At 51.8% G+C, this 19,665-nt stretch overlaps 1 protein-coding gene across 3 annotated transcripts in view; it reads right to left on the bottom strand.

Moving 5' to 3' along the window:
• The window catches only part of LOC116964400 (ankyrin repeat and fibronectin type-III domain-containing protein 1-like), a 259,270-nt gene extending 239,894 nt beyond the window's left edge, over positions 1–19,376 (bottom strand). For 2 of the 3 annotated variants that reach the window (XM_033003975.2, XM_042798706.1), the window contains exons 1-3: positions 19,276–19,293; positions 14,338–14,478; positions 13,059–13,187 (exon numbers count right to left, since the gene is read on the bottom strand). The gene's annotated coding sequence lies outside the window, so the exon portion shown is untranslated. Of the gene's footprint in view, positions 1–13,058; positions 13,188–14,337; positions 14,479–19,275 lie in introns of all 3 variants that reach the window. The other variant, XM_033003974.2, reaches the window with a different exon arrangement.
• Between the last annotated feature and the right edge of the window lie 289 nt (positions 19,377–19,665).

Below are 19,665 nucleotides of genomic sequence, written 5' to 3'. Positions count from 1 at the left end.
ACCACTCTGAAGGTGGCCACCAAGGCCACCCTGCGGGGATGACACCCTGTCCCCAGCTTTGGAGGACCGCAGTGCTTTGTCACTTGGAAACACTGTCATCATTTCAAGGGAAATAGAGGAATAATATAATTACATGTTTCTGATATCTCTGTTTACAACTGAATTTCCAAGCCTTCCCAGAAATCATTTCTTGGGAACGTTTCTGTAAGCACAGCTTAGCTGGAAAAGCTTGTTACACTTGGGCTCTGCCTCGGAGGCTACGGCAAATCCATCTCGCATCGCTTATGGTGAACTGGGAACAAGTGACAGCTCGGGGCTCAACTGAGAGATCAAACAAGCAGCTCCAACGGGAAAAGGGAAGGGAAAGTGGGAACATCCTCAGATACACCCAGCTGATCACAGACTGCTGGTTTAGCACATCCCGAGCTTGTCTATGTACACACATGGCATGTACTCCCATTCTACTCACAAAATCTACCTAGGTCTATGGCAAGATGCGTATGTCGTCTCCCCCACAACTTTGCTGTCACTGGATTTGGCCCCAGGTAATCCCTCTGATCGTGCCAAGCCAAGTTACTCACACTTAAGTCCTTTTCCCAGGATCAGACCTGTTGCAATTGTCACTTCTGCAGGAGGATTTCTAGTTGTGCTTGAATTTTAATGTCACAGTAAAAAAGATAGTTTATGATCCTTTAAAGCTGTAGTCTTCCCTGCTCTGGGTATGAAGGAAACGCTTCATGTTTGCGATATGGGTGGAGGTAAGATTTACGATGTCTTTAAACTGTACACTTCCCTGCCTTTAAGTGTCTGGGTTTTATAAATGATGCAGCACACAACTGCACCCCACGTCGCCATCCCTCAGCAACTCTAACAGCTTTTCTCAGCTGTTGGAAATTTCCCATCTCACCCCATCTGCTTGGTGTAGATGCACAGAAAAATTTCTTTCAAGTTTCAAAGGAGTGGAATGGAGAGATTACCAAATTCACAGCAGCAGACATGTCAGTCAATGAACACTGGCTGAAACCCAACATCCTTGGGTTTCAATTTGTGGTGCTCCAAGGAGGGAGGAAGCAGAACCCTCACACCCACCACATACCTGCACCTCACCCTCCCCTCCAGCCAACAGACTGCTCTCAGGAACGGGGCTTATTCTAACACTCTCCATGACAGAGAAGAAAACTTGGCTTCTAAACACCTTACACCATCCCCACCCTCGTGAAAGGCATATTCCTCCACCTCATCACGCCATCTCTTTACATTGAGAGCATGCTTAACTCCTCAGTATTTCTATACATACATCATTTCTATATACACTCCTACCAGGTGTCCAGTCCCAAGGGATGGTCCAGAAAGACAGAAATCCCTGCACTAGGTCCCAAAGCACTTGGCCAGGCTACCAGGATTTTACTGGACTCCACATGTAGCTGCAGTATCAGCCCCTGGAAAAGGAGTCTAGATCCATCGCACGCATCCGCCTGCCAGCATCTGTCTGCATCATGGGCTGACACCAGCACCAGGCAGACTGCAAGACAGTCACAAGTGTGAGGCACAGGACTGGCAGAGGTGACAAAGCCCTTCAATTCCCTGGCTGTGAAAGACCAGCCTCGCATCTCTGCCAAGCACTTCAAGATCTGAACCTGAAAAGCAGAGCAAGAAAGAACCACACATAACACAAAACCTCAAGCTTCACTGAGCCCTTTTCTCAGGAAATTGCAAATATTTGTAGTGTTTTATCCGATACGCCTCTGTATTTGCCCAGTGCCTAAAGATAGATTAATAGGTCATGCACATTTAAGATATAAAGATTTCATAAGACTTCAGCTAGAACACCAGTGAGGCACTGTTGCCACACTGAAATAACAGAACATCAGCAAGCACACAGGGACCCAGACTGCCGGTGCCACAACAGGCTCCCGTGCCCATTTGGTCACCAGCCCCTTGCCAGCACCTGGGATGAATGTTCAGACCACATGCACCAGTGTGTCCGTGGCAATGCCCACTGTCTCCACAGCCCAGCGGAAGCCACCCCGGAGGACGGAGCCAGCACAGGCAAGGCAATTGCTGGAGGTGAGTGCTAGCACTTTCGGGAGGTGAGGTTTGCAGCAAGCACCTCCAGAACCTCCCCAGATGCCAGACCACAGGGTGCTCCCAAGCTCTTTACGCTGAACAGTGACACAACAGGTTGTGACCCTCACGTTACGTTTGTACAGCTGCACCCTAGAGCTGGGTCCACAGGCAATCCATCACCAACAACAAGATCTACTCTCTCTACATGCTCTTTTTCTCCAAGAAATACTCTTGACTGAGCCCAGTAGCTCAACTACAAAGCTCTGGCCCCCTCTCCTCTACAGCTTGTTTTCAATCATATGTTAGAACAGCAAGTAATGCAGAAACAAATCTGCACCAAAGGCGACATAGCTTCCACCACCTTGGCAGGCTGAAGAAAAGTCCCTCTGACTTGCTGGAGAGGGCTCAGAACAGCAGAGCCCCTTTCTCCAGCCCCAGCCACCTCTCCCTCCCACACTGACAGCCACCCATCTCAGCCCCAAAACAGACAAGGAACCGTGTGCCACCACCCCATGGGGTAGCCCACACTGAGGGACAGCTATCGCTCCAAAGCACCACCATTACAGAGCTTCGAACTGCCTCTCTTCTCCTGGACACGCTGGGTCCCCAAAACTGCCCAACAGCATCACACCAGCACCAGGATAGGTTAATATGCCCAATCCACCTAGGGTACTCTGCTGAAGAGACTGCCATGTGCAATCTCTTTCAGCATGTCTTCCCCCCTCCTGCAAGACCTCCTCTGTGCTCTCCACTACCACATGGGCAGCAGCCACTACTGCCAATTCAGAGACATTAACTGACCACAAAAATAAAGAGCAAGACCACTGCTAGGAATTGCTGATCACCCTTTTGCTTCCTCTTCCAAATACCACTCACCTGGTTTCAGAAAATAACAAGCTCACCCTCAATGCCTGCTCTTCCCTCCCCCAATACATTTGTTTTTCCCAGACAGAAACCCACCACCCTGGACAACACAACTGTCAGATACGTGCAGAAAACAGAGCAACCTCAAGCCAAAGCAAACAGCAGCAGAAAGCAAAACATCATGGGACACATCTTCAAAGTCAAAAGTCTGAACGCAGGGATTCTGATATGGTGAGTTTTGGGACAAGCAATTTCCTCCCTGAGTTGGATATGCCACAGCCAGCATTCAAAGACCAGCCCTGTGAAGCTGCAAACCAGAGCATATGCATAGAAGGGCTCGAGCAGGGAATGGAAAAGCCAGACCTCACTCCTGTTCCTCAAGAAACACCCGTCTGCTGGATGGCAACCACAGTGAAGGCTCAGCCAGTCCGTGCAGTGCAACATAAGAAGCTGGGAATGGTGCAACCAAAGCTTCCCACCAGCAGCAGACCAGGGGACAGCCGGGAGGAGGGCCATCAACACAGACCCAGGAGGGCAGGCGTGGAGCTGGATCCAGAGACACCCATGGGTCCCCACAGCTTGGGAGCACACAGGGAAAAGAAGCTGTGGGGGAGAAAACAGCCATTCACAGAAGATTTGGCTCCAGCTGAAGCTGGCCTCACGAGGTCAATGCTCTGGCAGGGACTGGGAAACTTCTGAGATGAGGTCTGCTATTTTAATCTTAAAACATTGCTGGAATGGCTCAAATAAAACCAGTTGCTCTCGAGGTACCCAGCCCCCTGAGTTGGAAGACAGAGATGGGGAGCAGAATGAAGCCCCCATTATCCAATAAGGAAATGGTTACTGACCTGCTACACCACTTAGAGACACACAAGTCTACGGGGGCGGGTGGGATCCACCCAAAGGTACTGGGGGAGCTGGCAGAAGTGCTCACCAAGGCCCTTTGCATCATTTCTCAGCACTCCCGGCTCACAGGGAGCTCCCAGGTGACGGGAGGTTGGCAAATGTGACGCCCGTCTACAAGAAGGGCTGGAAGGAGGAACCGGGGAACTACAGGCCTGTCCGCCTGCCCTCGGTGCCGGGGGAGGTGATGGAGCAGATCACCTCGAGTGCCATCACGCAGCACGTACGGGACAGCCAGGTGGTCAGGCCCCGTCAGCCCCGGGCTGACGAAAGGCAGGTCCTGCTTGACTAACCTCATCTCCTTCCATGACAAGGTGACCCCCGTAGTGGATGTGGGAAAGGCTGTGCACGTTGTCTACATGGACTTTAGTAAAGCCTTTGGCACCGCTTCCCACAGCATTCTCCTGGAGAAACTGGCTGCTCACGGCTTGGACAGGCGTACGCTTGGCTGGGTAAAAAACTGCCTGGCTGGCCGGGCCCAGAGAGTGGTGGTGAATGGAGGTGAATCCAGTTGGCGGCCGGTCACAAGTGGTGTTCCCCAGGGCTCAGCACTGGGGCCAGTTCTGTTTAATGTCCTCATCGAGGATCTGGACGAGGGGATCGAGCGCACCCTCAGCGAGTTTGCAGATGACACCAAGTTGGGCGGGAGCGTTGATCTGCCTGAGGGTAGGAAGGCTCCACAGAGGGACCTGGACAGGCTGGACCGACGGGCCGAGGCCAATTGTACGAGGTTCAACAAGGCTGAGTGCCGGGTCCTGCACTTGGGTCACAAACCCCCCTGCAAGGCCACAGGCTTGGGGCAGAGCGGCTGCAAAGCTGCCCGGCAGCAAAGGACCTGGGGGTGCTGGTCAACAGCCGGACGAATAGGAGCCAGAGCGTGCCCAGGTGGCCAAGAAAGCCAACAGCATCCTGGCTTGTGTCAGCACTAGTGTGGCCAGCAGGACCAGGGCAGTGATCGCCCCCCTGCACTCGGCACTGGGGAGGCCGCACCTCAAATACTGGGTTCAGTTTTGGGCCCCTCGCTGCGAGAAAGACACTGAGGTGCTGGAGCGCAGCCAGAGAAGAGCAACCGAGCTGGGGAAGGGTCTGGAGCACAAGTCTCATGAGGAGCAGCTGAGGGAACTGGGGTGGGTTAGCCTGGAGAAAAGGAGGCTGAGGGGAGACCTTACCGCTCCCTCCACCTGCCTGAAGGGAGGTCGTAGCGAGGTGGGGGTCGGTCTCTTCTCCCAAGTAACAAGCGATGAGATGAGAGGAAATGGCCTCAAGTTGTGCCAGAGGAGGTTTAAATTGGATACTGGGAAAAATTTCTTCACCAGAAGGGCTGACAAGCCCTGGCACAGGCTGCCCAGGGAATTGGTTGAGTCACCATCTCCGGAGGTATTTGAAAGAGGTGTAGATGTGGTGCTGAGGGACACGGTTTAGTGGTGGACCTGGCAGTGATAGGTTAACAGTTGGACTTGATGATTTTAAAGGTCTTTTCCAACATATACGATTCTATGTTTCTATGAAATAGCTAGTTCAACACTATCTCCAGCAGAAGAGTGAATTAGCATGCTGCACCCAAATCAGTCATAACCAGATCCTCACACCCCTGCCTGCAGCACACAAGCAGCAGGGGCTTCCTGGAAGTGGAAATGCATGTTTTCCTGAAAGGTCATACTGGATTTTCCCCAAGGAGTTTCAGTCCTCCCTGGCTTGGTAAACCAAACAGGAGCGTGACCTGCTAGTGCTCATGTGGGTATTGCAACAGGGAAACTTGAACAGCAAAAGATGACTGTCCAGGAAAGATGTTCAAAACACACGACTGCAAACCCAAATTACCACCTCCAAAGCAAGCAAAAAGCCACAAGATTGGTCCAGAACTCATGCCAAGATTAACACATAATTTCTTCCCCTACACCTCTAGATCTTGCTGCAGCCCACCCCTTGGCAGGGGCACCAGCAGCAGCAGAGATGGCGCCACAGCTCCACAGCCCACACCTGCACTGCAGAGACAAGACAAGCTTTACCACAGTTGTGGTTCAGGGTGTGTGTAGCACAGTTTTATCATATTATGTATTTTTGTCCAATTCATTTCACTACAAAGGGAGAAGCGTTGGAAAGATATACTTAAGCTGCATAAGCAGGAGTGGTTAAAAAAAGAAAAGATCAAAGGTCCATCATTTAAAATTAATTAATTCTAACCTGAACTATTAACATAAATTAAAAATTCAAGCCACATACAGGGCTGCATCTCTTTCCAAGTAATTTTCAAGAACCTCTAGTGCTGCAAGATAAGTTAATCGTACAATCCATTAATTTGCAGCATGCACAGTGGAGGTGAACCTCCACTTAATTAGAACTAATTTTAATTTTGCAGGAATAGGGCAAGCACACGTTGTAAGAAATCCTCTTGACATTATACCTCGCACAGGGAGGGAACTGTAGCTCTTTATGCTGCCTCTTCCCCTCTCCCTACACACACATCATCCCCCTGCAGCCCCTCTTGCAGTCTCAGCTGGAAGAGCAGAGGCATTTCACAGGGGACCATGGCCGCTGAGGAAGAGGTGGCCATAGAAAGAAGGAAGCATATGATTTCACTTCCACAGCATTCCTGCTAAAGGGAACGCAGAGGCACACGGACACCAAACACACACCAGAGCCACCAGACAAAGGGTTGCAAAGAGCTGACAGAACAGACACATGTTGCACCCTGCAAAGTAATGCAGGAAAACGGGTACTGAACTGCGCTGGAGTTGCACTACATGTGCAAGATATGACAGCTAGAGAGGTGACCAGCCTTGGGACAGCCCTTCCCAAGCAGCCTGCAGAGTGGGGTGAAATCTTGCTGCCCTCCTCCCTCCCACCCAACGAGGCTTTGAGCCAAACCTGCATCCGCTGGAGCTCCCACAGCTCTGAGGGTGGCCAGGTCTGCTCGCAGCATGACTCCTCAGCTATTTACACACACGTCCTTCCAGCTCAGCCATTCACTCTTTCAGCAGCTTGATGCTACCAGAGCACACAGCTGCCTGGTCCCTGTTAAATCCCCACCACACCAGCTTCACTGCCAAGTCCTCACCCACCAAACCAGCCCCGGCCAGAAGCCAGGGACGCAAAGTCAGAGCCTGGGAAGGCTCCTGGTGCCTTCATGTGCCGCCAGCTTTGCCACCAGGTGTGCTCAAACCTTCCCCCATGTCCTGCCATCAGCTCTATTTCTTTTCCAGCCTGGCCAAGTTTCCAAAACAGTTTCATGCATACTTTGTTTAACCTATGCAAAAAAAACCCAAAACAAAACAAAACAACCACCAAAAAACCCAAACAAACAAAAAAAACACACTACAGTGTGGCCTCCAGCTCCATTAACCCAAACTGATGCAAAACATAACTCAAAGCAAGCTAAAGACATCCGTGCTAAAATTTTTTTGAATATGCCTAAACCAGTTTAAAGACTCCAATCCCCATCCTGTCCAGAGCTTCTCTGTAAGTGGAAGACTTTGCCACAGCGTCACAAGGGGCTGCACTTCCATCACCCTGGACCAATGCCACCCCCTGGAGCTCCCCGGTCCAGCAAAGCAAGCGTCCCCGGGAGCCGCAGGGGCACCCACACCTGCCTTCCCCAGGGACTAACGCCAGCCTGCAATCACGCCGAATCCACCAGCCTAGCCTGCGGTCACAAGGCACAGACAAGGCTTCCCTCGCACCCAGGGGAGGGGAAGGACCAGTTCTGGGCAACATGGAGATCCCTCTCTCACAACGGCGGCGTTAAACACTGACCACCTCGTGTGCAGGACAGCTCAGCCACCACAGGGCAGGCTGCCAGCCCAGAGCCCATGCCCTGCACACACCAGACAGACATGCCCATTTGCCTCCTGACACCTTTAATGTGAACTTCTCATCCCATCCCCTCCAGCACCGCTAACGACACCTCCTGACATCACCAAGCCAAGTAAACTGGTGACTTCATCGCGGCTTCCTTCACCTAAATTGTCTCAGGGGACCCCACTGCTGCCTTTCAGCGGGCGCTGCATCCTCTGAACGCAGCTGCACGGCCCCCGCTTCCTTCCTCTCCGCAGACCTCTGGTTTGCATCCACTGCTCCAAGCCCAGCACAGTTTTAACCTCAACCTTTCCTCCACAGCAATGCCTGTATACTTCAGGACAAGCAAAACCAGCAAGCAACCAGTAACCCCCCCCCCCCAGGGTCCTCCTCACCAGTGCTTCCACACACAGCAAGAAGCTTCCAGGGGCTCTTCAGGGTCAGTGGGACAGATCAAGACCAGAGCTGAGTAGTCCTGGCGAGAACAGGCTGGGCAGGAACCATCACCAGCCCAGGCTCAAGCCCAGGGATAGGCAGCATCGTCACGCTCTGCTCCAGGATCAGCAATTTCCCAGAGCATCAGGTAGAGGCACATCTGCATCCAAACCCCCCTTCTCCACAGCACTCAACAAATATGGGACAGCATGAGCACGCTGGGGTTGCAAAGCACGGCCAGCTGGGGAGGGAAAACACCTGCAACATCTGCAAAAAGCCTGGAGCGTATTGGAAAGAGATATTCTGAATCCTTCCATATTTTTCTGTGAGACATAGCAAAAAAAAATTTTATTTCAAGCTTTCTGAAAGACCACATTGCCCAGTCTGCTCCTGTAGAAGTTTCTAGGCAGAGAGACACTCCCCACCACCATCCCCAGCAAGCAGGCTGGTAGCATATTAGTGAGGTTTCCTCTGACCCCGGCCAGGGCTCAGCAAGGACAATTAAAGCAAATTTATTTTGAAGAAAAATTAGCCCTTCACTTTCAGGCTCATCTGGTAGCTTTTACCAGGCCTGTTTTCCCAACCCAGAGCTAATCCATCAACGAAAGCATCACCACTGATTTTGAGGGACTTTGGCTCAGCATACAGATTTTAACACACATCTGCCCCCTCACACAGGCCAGTGCTCCAGGCCAGAAGTGTTCTTCAGACCACGCTTTTATCCTCAAAACACTCCCCATGTTTCAGCCAGGCTGCTCTCTTTGAGCCTGCACATTTCACTCCCAAGAAGATCCATTCCCACATCTACCTGTTGTTTAATATTGCCTTACGCACGGGTGCACGGGGCGGCTGCATCACGCGGACCAACAGGCAGGGCTGGGCGTGCCGAGAGCGGACGCTCCGCAGGAACAACAAGGTTATCAACACGCACGTGGGATGCTCCTTCAGAGTGGAAGGGGGACAATCTCAATCGACCCAATACAAGGTGGCCCATGGACCACAGCACCATGCACAGTCTGTTGATTGTTTGGGGTTTTTTTTAATGTTTAGGTTTTATAAGCTTTAACAGCTCTATTTTCCCCTTAATTGGTGCAATTGTTTTTAACCCTGCTCCTGGAGCTACGTTGCTATGGTTACCCCGCACAAGCCTCAGCGAGCGAGGTGTATTTTTAGAATTGCCAAAATACACGTCTCTAACAGAGCTTTTCTGTACAGAGCTCTCCTTGTTCTGTTACACAGGAATTAAGGGCGTTCAATGGAATTAAAACGTGGGAAATTCAAAACCGATTAAAGGCGAAGCCCATGGTGCAGCGGCAGCACAGCTCGAGCCCCCACAGTCCAGGATGCTGCAGGGGGACGTGGCTTCCCTCCACGGCCTGAAGGCAGGTCCAAGGCACGGCTGAGGCTACAGCCTCACCAGGACCACAGGATGTGGTGGGACAGCAGAGAGGACGAAGCACTGCAATGGATGGACATGGGCTCTGTGGGACGGTGAGGAGGAGGTAGAGTTGCTTGGAGCGCACGGGCTGTGCCTTAGGACAGCTGATGAGCCAGTTGAGAGCTGGGGGACAGATCAACACAGGCAGCATCGTGGTGGGGGTCTGCAACAGCCCACCTGATCAGGACAAAGTAGTCGAGACCTTCAGACGACCATAAGAAGCCTCGTGTCTGCAGATCCTGGTCCTCACAGGGGACTTTAACAAGCCCAATATTTGCTGGAAGAACACCACAGCAAGGCTCAAGCAAGCCAGGTGGTCTCTGGAGAGCCCTTGATCACAGCTTACTGACACAGAAGAGCAAAAGGCCAATGAGAGAAGATCCTCTGCTGGGCCTAGTACTTACAAACAAGGAAGAACTGGTCAGGGATGGGAAGGTCATGAGCAGCCTTGGCTGCAGTGGCCATGAGATGGTGGAGCTCAGGGTCCCAAGAGGGGTGAACAGGACAACTAGCCTGCAGACCACAGCCCTGGCCTCCAGGAGAGCAGACTGGCCTGCTCAGTGACCAGCTTGGAGGAATCCCATGGGACACAGTCGTGGGGAGAACAAGAGTCCAGGAGACCCAGTCGGCTGTCATGGATCATGTCCTCCAAGCTCACAAACAGTCCATCTCCACTTCCTGGAAACCAAGCAGTGGTGGCAAGGGTCCTGCACAGATGAGCAAGGAACAATTCGCTTATCTGAGACATTCAAAGGAAGTACACAAAGGGTGGGAGCAAGGGCAGATGACCCAGTAGGAATACCAAGTCACTAAATCTGTCTTGGGGGGTTGTGCTGCCATTCAGAAGAATCTTGACAGGCTGGAAAAATGGGCCAACAGCAGTCTCAAAGTTCATCAAGGATAAACACTGAGTCTTGGAGCTGTCCCTTCCCTGCACCCACACCAGTACTTCTGATCCCAGGGACTAGACCACTAAAAATGCCACCTTACAACACCAGTATGCGGCTTCTTGTCTGTCCAGCTTCTTCAGTTGATTCACTACAGGAAAATCAGAGCGAAGGTATGGGAAGGAGCAGGAGGGCTACCACAGATGGCAGCTCAGCAATCACAGCCTCAGTCTGTTTGTCAGGAGCTTTCACAACACAAACAGCAGCAGAGGAGCAGGTCCACACAGCAGTCAAAGCTCCGAAGCTAGATTTGCATCTTACAGGCACAGCATCAGATGCAGAAACTCATATTTAAGCATTTCTTCCCACTGGTTCTTATTTAGGGAAGAGTCCATCAGATAGCCATCTCCAACACCTCATGCAGGTCGTGCTGGGAGCACACCCAGCAAGCCTCATGTGTACTGTGGACAAGTGATACTTTACTGTTTATGACCAGTTAGACAGGCAAACCCTAAGGTGCAGAGATGACAGCCCACAAACTGCCTCAGTTCCAATAACCCCGAAACTTTTCCAAGAGACAGACATTACCCAACATCAGCTCCCTCAGTTTTAGGGGGAAAAAATACATCTGAGCTGAGCCAGAAGAAAATACTAGGAAGAAAAGGGAAAGAACAGCAAGAAAACAGTATTTTAGCTGAAGTCAGCAAGTCGACTGAGGGGAGGGAAAGCTGGGGGCTCCAGCATGAACTCATCCTTTTGCAGAAAGTATCTCACAGAAAAGGACAACTTCAGTATAAGCTGCTGAGCTGTGCGCATTCAAAGAGCCTGACCCAGGTTCCTGTGAGGACCCATCAAGGAGAAGGAAGAGCACAACGGAATGGAAGTCACAGTGCTGGCAGGAGCTGTTTCCCGTAACAGCTCCACAGTGATGCAGCTCTGCTATCCCTCCACCACGCTCCCAGGGAGCTGCCAGGCAGACGCTGGAGAAGAACCACTCACCTCCAGCATGTGTGGGGTGGCCAGCTTCAGCCTGACTTTTGATCAGAAGCTACACTCTGACTCAGTTTACAGGTACGGGTCTCCAAGAGAGATTAAGACCACTGTAGGTCCTGCCGTCTCACAGCCCACCCTGCATTCAGCTGAGCGAGGCACAGGAGAAGGTGCCTGCTGCTGCCCATCATCACAGCTCCTTTCTTGCTGTGCAGCAGCTGGATATGCAGAAGGCACATCCACAGCCATCACACCGGTAAGGAAAAGCATGGCCTGCTGACAATCACTTCTGCCAAGCCAAGTCACCACCACAGCAGTGGCTCTCAGTACCCCGGCCTCTTGAGCTGCATCCAGCCCTGCCCATCCAACCCAGCTGCCACAGGTTGCCTCTTTAGGAACACACAACTGACATCAGGATAAAAAAACAACCAAACAAACAACACACCAAAGAAAAGATACTAGACGCGCAAATACCTAGGAGGACCTTTTCTGTTTTACAGAGCAGATACATTTGACAGCCCCTGGGGTCTTTACAATTTACACAGACTAAAAAAAGGAAGAGTTGGGAGAGATACCTAGCATGCTGCATGTCAAATGGGATTGTAAAAATGAAGACAGCAGCAGAGTCCAAAAACGTTCCTGCTGCTAATGCTTCTCTGAACACCCCTACAGACAGCTCTTTACAGAGGAGCCATGCTACAGACCATGATTGTTCCTGGCTGAAGCTGGGTTCTGCCAGCATCACTCCAGGGGCACTGTGCATCTCGAAAGATGCCCTCCCAAAATAATCTGCACAATTCGTTGCAAAGTCAGAGAAGTCTGCCAGCAGCTATATTCACGCTGTCCCATCTCTTCCATAAGGACATGAGTAATTATTAAGCACTCTAGCTACTAAAACTGATTAGAGCAAAACAAACTAATTTCATTAAAAGGCAATGATCTGACCTCGTTAACAATGTGAGTAACTTGCTAACAATATTTTTCTCTTACACAGTGATGTCTTTCATTAGATCTCAAGCTGTTTTATAAAGGAGCTCAGCACATTCCTATAAACCCATTTTGCACCGGAGGAAACCCAAGCCAGCATCCACATACCTAGAGCGCTGTTCCCTGGGAAGCGATCTGCACCTGATGCTGTAAGAGAGCAGGGAGAAACACCACCTGGCCCAGCCAGAAACAATAGCCCAAGGTGCCTGTGTGCAGAACAGCCTTTCCCCGTGCCTCTTCAAAGCAGGCGCCAGGACAAGCGGGTATGCCCCAGCCAAGGCAGATCTCGGCCAGACCTGCACAGCAGGTTTCCTCATCCTCAATAACAAACCCATGTCTCATCTCTTCTTTCTGAATGAATAGAACAACTTCGGACATCCAGACTCACCGTAAAGCTTCACAGCACTTAAGAGATTTTGCTGTCCTGCGATATTTCGCCCCATAATTACTAAACCCAAGAAACACCCTATTGAGCTGCCCAGCAGTTCACTAAAACGCTCTCACACCTCCCCTCTTCATAGTCATCAGCCACTACATAGAGCTACCAGCTGCCCTGGTGTCAGTCCCGACCTCCTACATGAGGGACCAGCACACTGGCAACAATCCTTCCTAATTACTTCCATGAAGAGCCACCTCCCCAGATTACATTTTGCCCTTTGGGAGGATTAGTGTATTTAACATGGTAATCTCACCTCCGCTACAGCGTAATGCACAGACACTGTTGGAAGTCCCAAACAGGGCTACACCGGCATTCACTCAGCACGTATCAGCTTCAGAGCCTGGGGAACAAGCTGCCCCAGCAAGATCATCTCTTCTCACACCTGGGAAGGAGAAGATACATTTTGTCAGGTTTCAGAGATGAAGGGAAGGAGGGAAGGAGGGAAGGAGGGAAGGAGGGAAGGAGGGAAGGAGGGAAGGAGGGAAGGAGGGAAGGAGGGAAGGAGGGAAGGAGGGAAGGAGGGAAACCCCCCCCCCCCGAATGACACCCTAAAATCCTGTTGCTCAGCAGGGAGCAGGGCTGGTACCCTAATCCACCTGCTGCTACCCACTGGGAAGCAGGCTGCAGCACAGAGGGGTTTAAACACTCCTGGTTCAGCATCACCTGCAGCCTGGGTGACTTAACCCACCCAGCATCACTAAGTCATCTGTTCATGGGGATGTGTACCACCACCTATGGCACAGTAACATCACAGCTCCTGCTTCAAGGCCAAGCCGAGGTTTTCCTCTGTGCTTGCAACAGCAGGGACAAAAAGACTTCAAGTTACTGCTGTCACATAGCCCACCCCCTTCCCCTTTACCCTGCAGCCAAAAGCCTCCCAGCACTTGCTAATCACTCATTAACAAGGTCTATACAGCTCTGCTCTTGGGGACCTGGGAAAAACTGTTCTCCTCATCTCACAGATGACAAAAAACATTGACAAAAAAAGGAGAAGACTGTTTGTGGTCCTCACAGGCTACAGGCAAGTCTGGAGCTCAGTCACTCCAGGCAGATTCCTGGCCACCTGCACACACACGTGGCATTGCAGGGTTGCCTCTAGTAGAGCAAACCAAATGCCTGCATCTGCTGTCAAGTCACAGGGTTTTTTTCTGTGTGCATATGCCTTACAGTCCCCAACCAAGTCTGATATATAGGTTAATAAGCAGGACTGATATACTCAGCTTATAACCCAAAAAATGCATTTCAGGAAGACATTGGTCCAATTTCCCCTCTGCACTGCTGAAAAGGGATGCTTTCGAAACAAAATAGCAGAGAAAATAAAAGGCCCAATCGGAGAAGCTCAAGCACAGCCAGAGAGCAACTGCACTCTTCCCAAATCAAAGACACACCAATATATGGCAAAGAGGGGAACTTGCAAAGAAGCACAACAGTTATCTCAGAGGGACTTCTGGGGTCTCTTGTCCATAGGTGTACACTCTTATCATTCTACAAAACACTAAATACAAGGCAGGTAGCCACCCTGCCTGACTTACCACTTGCATGCTTACACACGTGGGCAGCTCTCAGTGTCACCTTGAATGCCCGGAGAGGCAGAGTCGTCCTCTGGGGCGGCTGAGTCTGCTGCACTGCACCAGCACTAAGCACCTTGAGGTGATGGTGATCCCAGATAGGTCCTGCAAATAAAAACAGAGCAAGAACAGGGTTTTATACTGTGGACGTTATATCACAACTCCCCAAAACCACGCTGGGTGCCAGCACCGTAGTGACTTGCAGGCACGCACGGGGCGTTCATTTGGGTACTCTGTAACCCACGGCAGCTGCAGGGGGAACAGAGACAAGTTCTTAGGAGGATAGGCAGGTTGCTGCCTCCCATTTGGGAGAGGAAGCTTACAAATGCTAACCCCAAAGCACCCAGAACAGGGACAGTACAGACACTACGCCCCCAGGAAGGTAAAGGAATGCTAAAGGAAGAAATGACAGCTCCGTGACAGCTCTGTCGATGCACACAGAGCCATGGTGCATCTGCCAGCATGCTGCTCAGCACGGCAGGACCAGACCCCCAGTGGCCAGCCACCGCTGCCATGAGAACAGCATGAGAGGAGCCCCAGGGACCAAGGGGCTCAGGATCAAGCAGTTCTCAGCCTCCAGCATTTTAGCATTTCCTTTTTTCCCCTCAAGCTACTTTTCAGCGACTGCCAAAACACTTCTGTAAGTCTGGAAGCCCTTGTGCCTTGGTGTCTCTCTCTGACCTTCACAGCCATCAAAATAAACCAATTCTACTAAACTCTCCTGGTTCCCCTTTTCAACTCTACTGTCACGCAGACACTGACTCTCTGAAGCAGAGGATCTCAGTCCAGGACCCAAACCTTGTTTCATGCTAAATGAGCTCTGCTAGACATCCAAAAAAAGATCACATCGGTCATTCTGCTTCAGAGCTAGAACTCATCATTTCTCAGCATGGAAAAGTACATTTCCTACATGTAGCTAATGCCTGAAAAGCTTTCAAAGGTCAAAAAAATGAAGCCATCAATTTATCACAAAAAGTAACTTCCTATTAAAGCTTTTGAAAGCCTGGGCTCTCTAGTGCAAATACTCCACCTAGAGCAAGCTGTGCCAGACCTGCTCACCCACGGCTGTGAGCACCAGTGGGCAGCTCTCAGCATCAGACACCACTGAACATCAGCCATCGCTCTGAAGGGGACCCAAGCACAAGACAATCCCCCTTGCCCGTGCCAGGGGTCTTGGCAGAGCAGACCCTCACTCCTCAGAGGAGGGGGGCCTGTGCTCTTGCACTGCCTTGCCCACGGGCACCATCCTGGAGTGAGGTCACCCACGAGGTGATCCCAGTTGGCTGCATCCCGTCCCCTGCCCTCAGTGACAACACATGGCTAAGCAAAGCGTGGCTTGAACAGCTTCAATGCAGCCAGACACCCTGTCAACCCTTCCTTCAGGAAGGGGAGCAGCGAGGGAATCAGATGGCCCCAGCCACAGAGGTCCCTCTCCCAACCTAACCAGAAGCCAATGGGGAGCAGAGACCACAGTAACTGGTTCCACCTGAGCAACAGCATCCAGCCCACCTTGTAACTCTGCCCAGGCCAATTCCGTACCACTGAAACGGCATTGCTGTCCCCCAGCTCTGCGCCCATCCTTCAGCTACGTGGCCTTTCTTCATACCTTTTTGCATCCTCAAAACACCAAGCAGTGCTCCAGCTCTCAGTGAGAGGGGACAATTTGGCCTATGTGCTCTTATTTTGACCCAGCGAGACACAGAAAACTCTGTGGTTTTCAGACAACCACATAAAATAGTGGGAGGCTCCAGTAGCATTTGCTGAACAGGCAGGCATGGGGATGCAGGAAAGCAGCAGCAGGGCCAGGAGCCACAGGGGCTGGCACTTGTCCCTTCCTGATTTAGTGCCTGCATCCCCCCATCAAACAGGCTGTGGCGTTTTACACAGCCTCAGAAGGATACAGCGTCACTCATCTGCCACATCTCACCACAAAGGTGTTAAATGACATCTCAGTGTTAAAGCAGGGAAAAACTTGAAGCATGTCAGAAGGGAAGGGCAAGAACAGGCTGGAGAGGATGCAGGCTCTAAAGAGGAGAAACTCCACCCCAAGCTGAACACAGCCCTGGCCCTTGCTGCCGCAGACACTGAGCTCAGCCCAGGGCTGGTGAAGCAGCCAACACACATTTCTCCTTTTGGGAGAGACGTAAGCCCCACAAGCGGCAGCTGCAGCCGGAGAGCAGCCAGGCACTGCCAGCAGTGCACCAAAGGGCGTCCCCGTGCCCGCGCCAGCTCCCGCTGCCGGCAGCCGGGGCGGACGGGGCTCTCCGTTACGCTTTGGCTCAGCTCCCCACCACAAGCGACATCCCCTGCAGTTACACTTCCAAGCGCTGCCCAGGTTTCCCCAGCCACACTGCTGCTGACTCCAGACACATGCTCCTCTGCCCCAGCCCTGCGGGGCTCCCCTGCAATTCCCAACGTTAACAATGCCGCAAAGTGTAACGCAGTTTGAGATCCTCGCAAAGTAAACGAGAATGACTCTGGCTGAGCCCTGTGCAAATGACAATTCTTTGCCCTCTTAAAAAAATTAAATCCCTTAAGCTAACAAAAAGAGTGCTTGCTCTCAAGTTATAACTCGCTGGAGGTAAAGGGCTGATAATTAAAAGACCCACTGCCATAATGACTGCCACACTGAGGATAGCATCTCGCCCCTTTCTGACCACTGTTTTAATTATGCTGTAGAAACACAAAATAGGTTGTCACCAAGTTCTCACCCAGATGAACATCAAAACTTGCTCCCCATTAACATCACAGCAGACATCACTGAAAAAGGTATGAGAGATCCTTGAACTACACAGGGTAGGAGATGCCGCAGCCCACAAGAAGCTATTGTCCAGGAAGGGACACCAAGATTACATCACCTTCCTTGCAGAGGCTCTGGCTCTTCTGCAGCATGGAGCAGCCTCACCAAAAGCATCTGCCTTCCCTACACCTCCAGCCCCCCCTCCATGCACTGGGGAAGACCATCCAAGACTGACAGAGCTCCAGCGTGCAAACACTAACGGACTGTAGGTGCCCTGGCTCTGGGAAGCACTTGAATGATTGTTGTTAGCATCAAAATTGATGTGGATTTTTGCTTCAGAGAAGGGGAGAAGGGATATAAGCGAATTCATGCAACTATTATGAGAAATACTGAGTATTCATAACTTTAGATGAGACAAGCAACTTTAAAAAAAAAAAATATATCAACCAAAACCACTGCTGGTGGGGTTAAAGCTACAAATGTCAGCTTTCAGATCCCCAGGGACAGGCTGGGATAGGAAGTTTCCCACCTAACAGCACTACCTTTTAGGGAAGAAAAGCAGCTACTCAGCAAGTTCTAAACTCTTCAAAATGCAGGACAACTTCCAGGGACCTCATGGGAGTTCTCAGTACTCCAATTAATTCAGGCAAGTAAAGCAAAACAGCTGCACCCCGGAGGATGATACCATCAGGGGAAGCCCAGGTTTAAGATGTACAAAGCAACTTTCCTTGGTTTTAATTATCTCTAGGGTTACTGTTTGACAGGTAAAATATTTACAATAAAGAAGGAAGACAAATAGCTCCCTCCCTATTTTACTGCTTTGTCAGTTGAGAGCAAGAAAAAGTACCTGTAGGGGAAGGATAGAAAGGATGAGTGGGCTGCTCCCGAGCACCACACTCGACATCCCCTTTTGAAGGCGAACACACACAGCAAAGCTGAGCAGGAGACTGATGCAAACCCATCCTTCACTTGCACACTGTCCAGCCGGGCAAGCATGCATCCAGTCAACCCAATGACCAGCCCCACATTGCTCACCCCCACATTTAAGCATCCTGCTGGCTCCTGGCCTAAAAGAATCAACATCCAGGACTTGCCTCCTCAGTCTTTTTTCTTCAAAACGACACTTAAATTCTTGCTCATATTCAAGAATAAGCTTTTCAAGGAGCGCATCTGGACATACTGTACTCTTAGGGGAGCCATTTCTGCTGGTTTGGCTGGCTGAATTTCAATGCCACCTATATGACAACTTTCCCTGTCCCCCCATTCTCAGACAAACCTAAGGAAAACCAACTTGCAGCAAGAGAAGATAAAAATATTCTCGGGGGGGGGGGGGGGGGGGGGGGGGGGGGGCGGGGACACAAGGCAGACCTTAGAGCTGCTCCACACCATGACAACCCATGGCTGCAAGGGCCAGGACACCAGCCGGCAGGCTGGGAAGGAAACAGCCCGCTGCTAGCACCACCACCTCACTGGATCCCGATCCCACATTTTCTATGGAAATCTCCTTGAAACAAAAGAGAAATAGCCATAGTGATGGAATTAACCTGCCAGATGAGGAAGCCTGAGGGCACACAGCAATGCACCGGGAATACCACAGGACCCGCTGAACGCACCATTCAAAAGAGCAAATCTCCTCTGAAACCAAACGCAGCCACGGAGACAACGAAATCTCCCATAAAAGTGAAGACCTGCTAGGAAAAAGGCGCCTCTGCCCACCTCTCTCCAAACTCCGAAGGCGGCTGGGACAGCACTGCCCGGCAGACTCTTTTCACGCGAAAGAACTGAAATCGAAGAGCAAAACAGCATTGCAAGAGCATGAAGTAATCCCACCCCTGCAGTTAGTGTTTTCCTATCCAATTAGCTACTCCAAGTGTAAGGGGGAAAAAAAAAAAAAAAAAAAAAAAAAGAAAAAAAGCGTGCTGCAAAGCCAGGAGATGTTTTGCAACTCCCTCCCAGGCGCCTGCAGCACAGCTCTGCGCTCCCAACAGCCACGGGCGACGTGGGAGAACCCCCGTGGAAGCGCGGGGAAGAAGTGGGGGGAGAAGGGAGAGCGAGAAGAGGGGGGAAGGAAGGAAGGAAGGAATTAAGGAAGGAAGGAAGGAAGGGAAGGGGGGAGGAAAGAAGGAGAAGGGGAGGAAAGGAGAGGGGGAGAAGCTCCCCACCACAGCCCGCTCACTTGCTCCGCCGTCCCTCGGGCCCCTCCCGCGGCGCAGCCGGCCCGGGGGCCCCAGCACGGCCCCCGGTCCCGGTCCCGGTCCCGCCGGCGGCGGAGGGCAGCGGGCTCCGGCCGTGGGCCGGGGCGGGCGGTGGGGGTGGAGGGGCGGCACCGGGAGCCACCCCCAGCCGCCGGCCAGCCCAGCCCGCCCCGCCCCGGGATGCTCGGTCGCTGGAGGGGGGGGGGGGGGGGGGGGGGGAACGGGACGGACGGGGGTGGGGGGGGGTGCAGCTCTTAGGGTGGCTCAGCCGAGTCGACAAGTCCCTGCTCCGTTGCAATTCATTTTCTGGGGTTTAACAAAACCGGGTTGAAATTGCCCTGCAGGCGTGCGCCGAGC

The sequence above is a fragment of the Tyto alba genome, unplaced genomic scaffold (genome assembly GCF_018691265.1).
Source record: "Tyto alba isolate M040663 unplaced genomic scaffold, T.alba_DEE_v4.0 Super-Scaffold_28, whole genome shotgun sequence".
NCBI classification, from domain to species: domain Eukaryota; kingdom Metazoa; phylum Chordata; class Aves; order Strigiformes; family Tytonidae; genus Tyto; species Tyto alba.
Note: the sequence above shows the minus strand (reverse complement) of the source record. Positions and strands in the feature narration are given on the sequence as shown.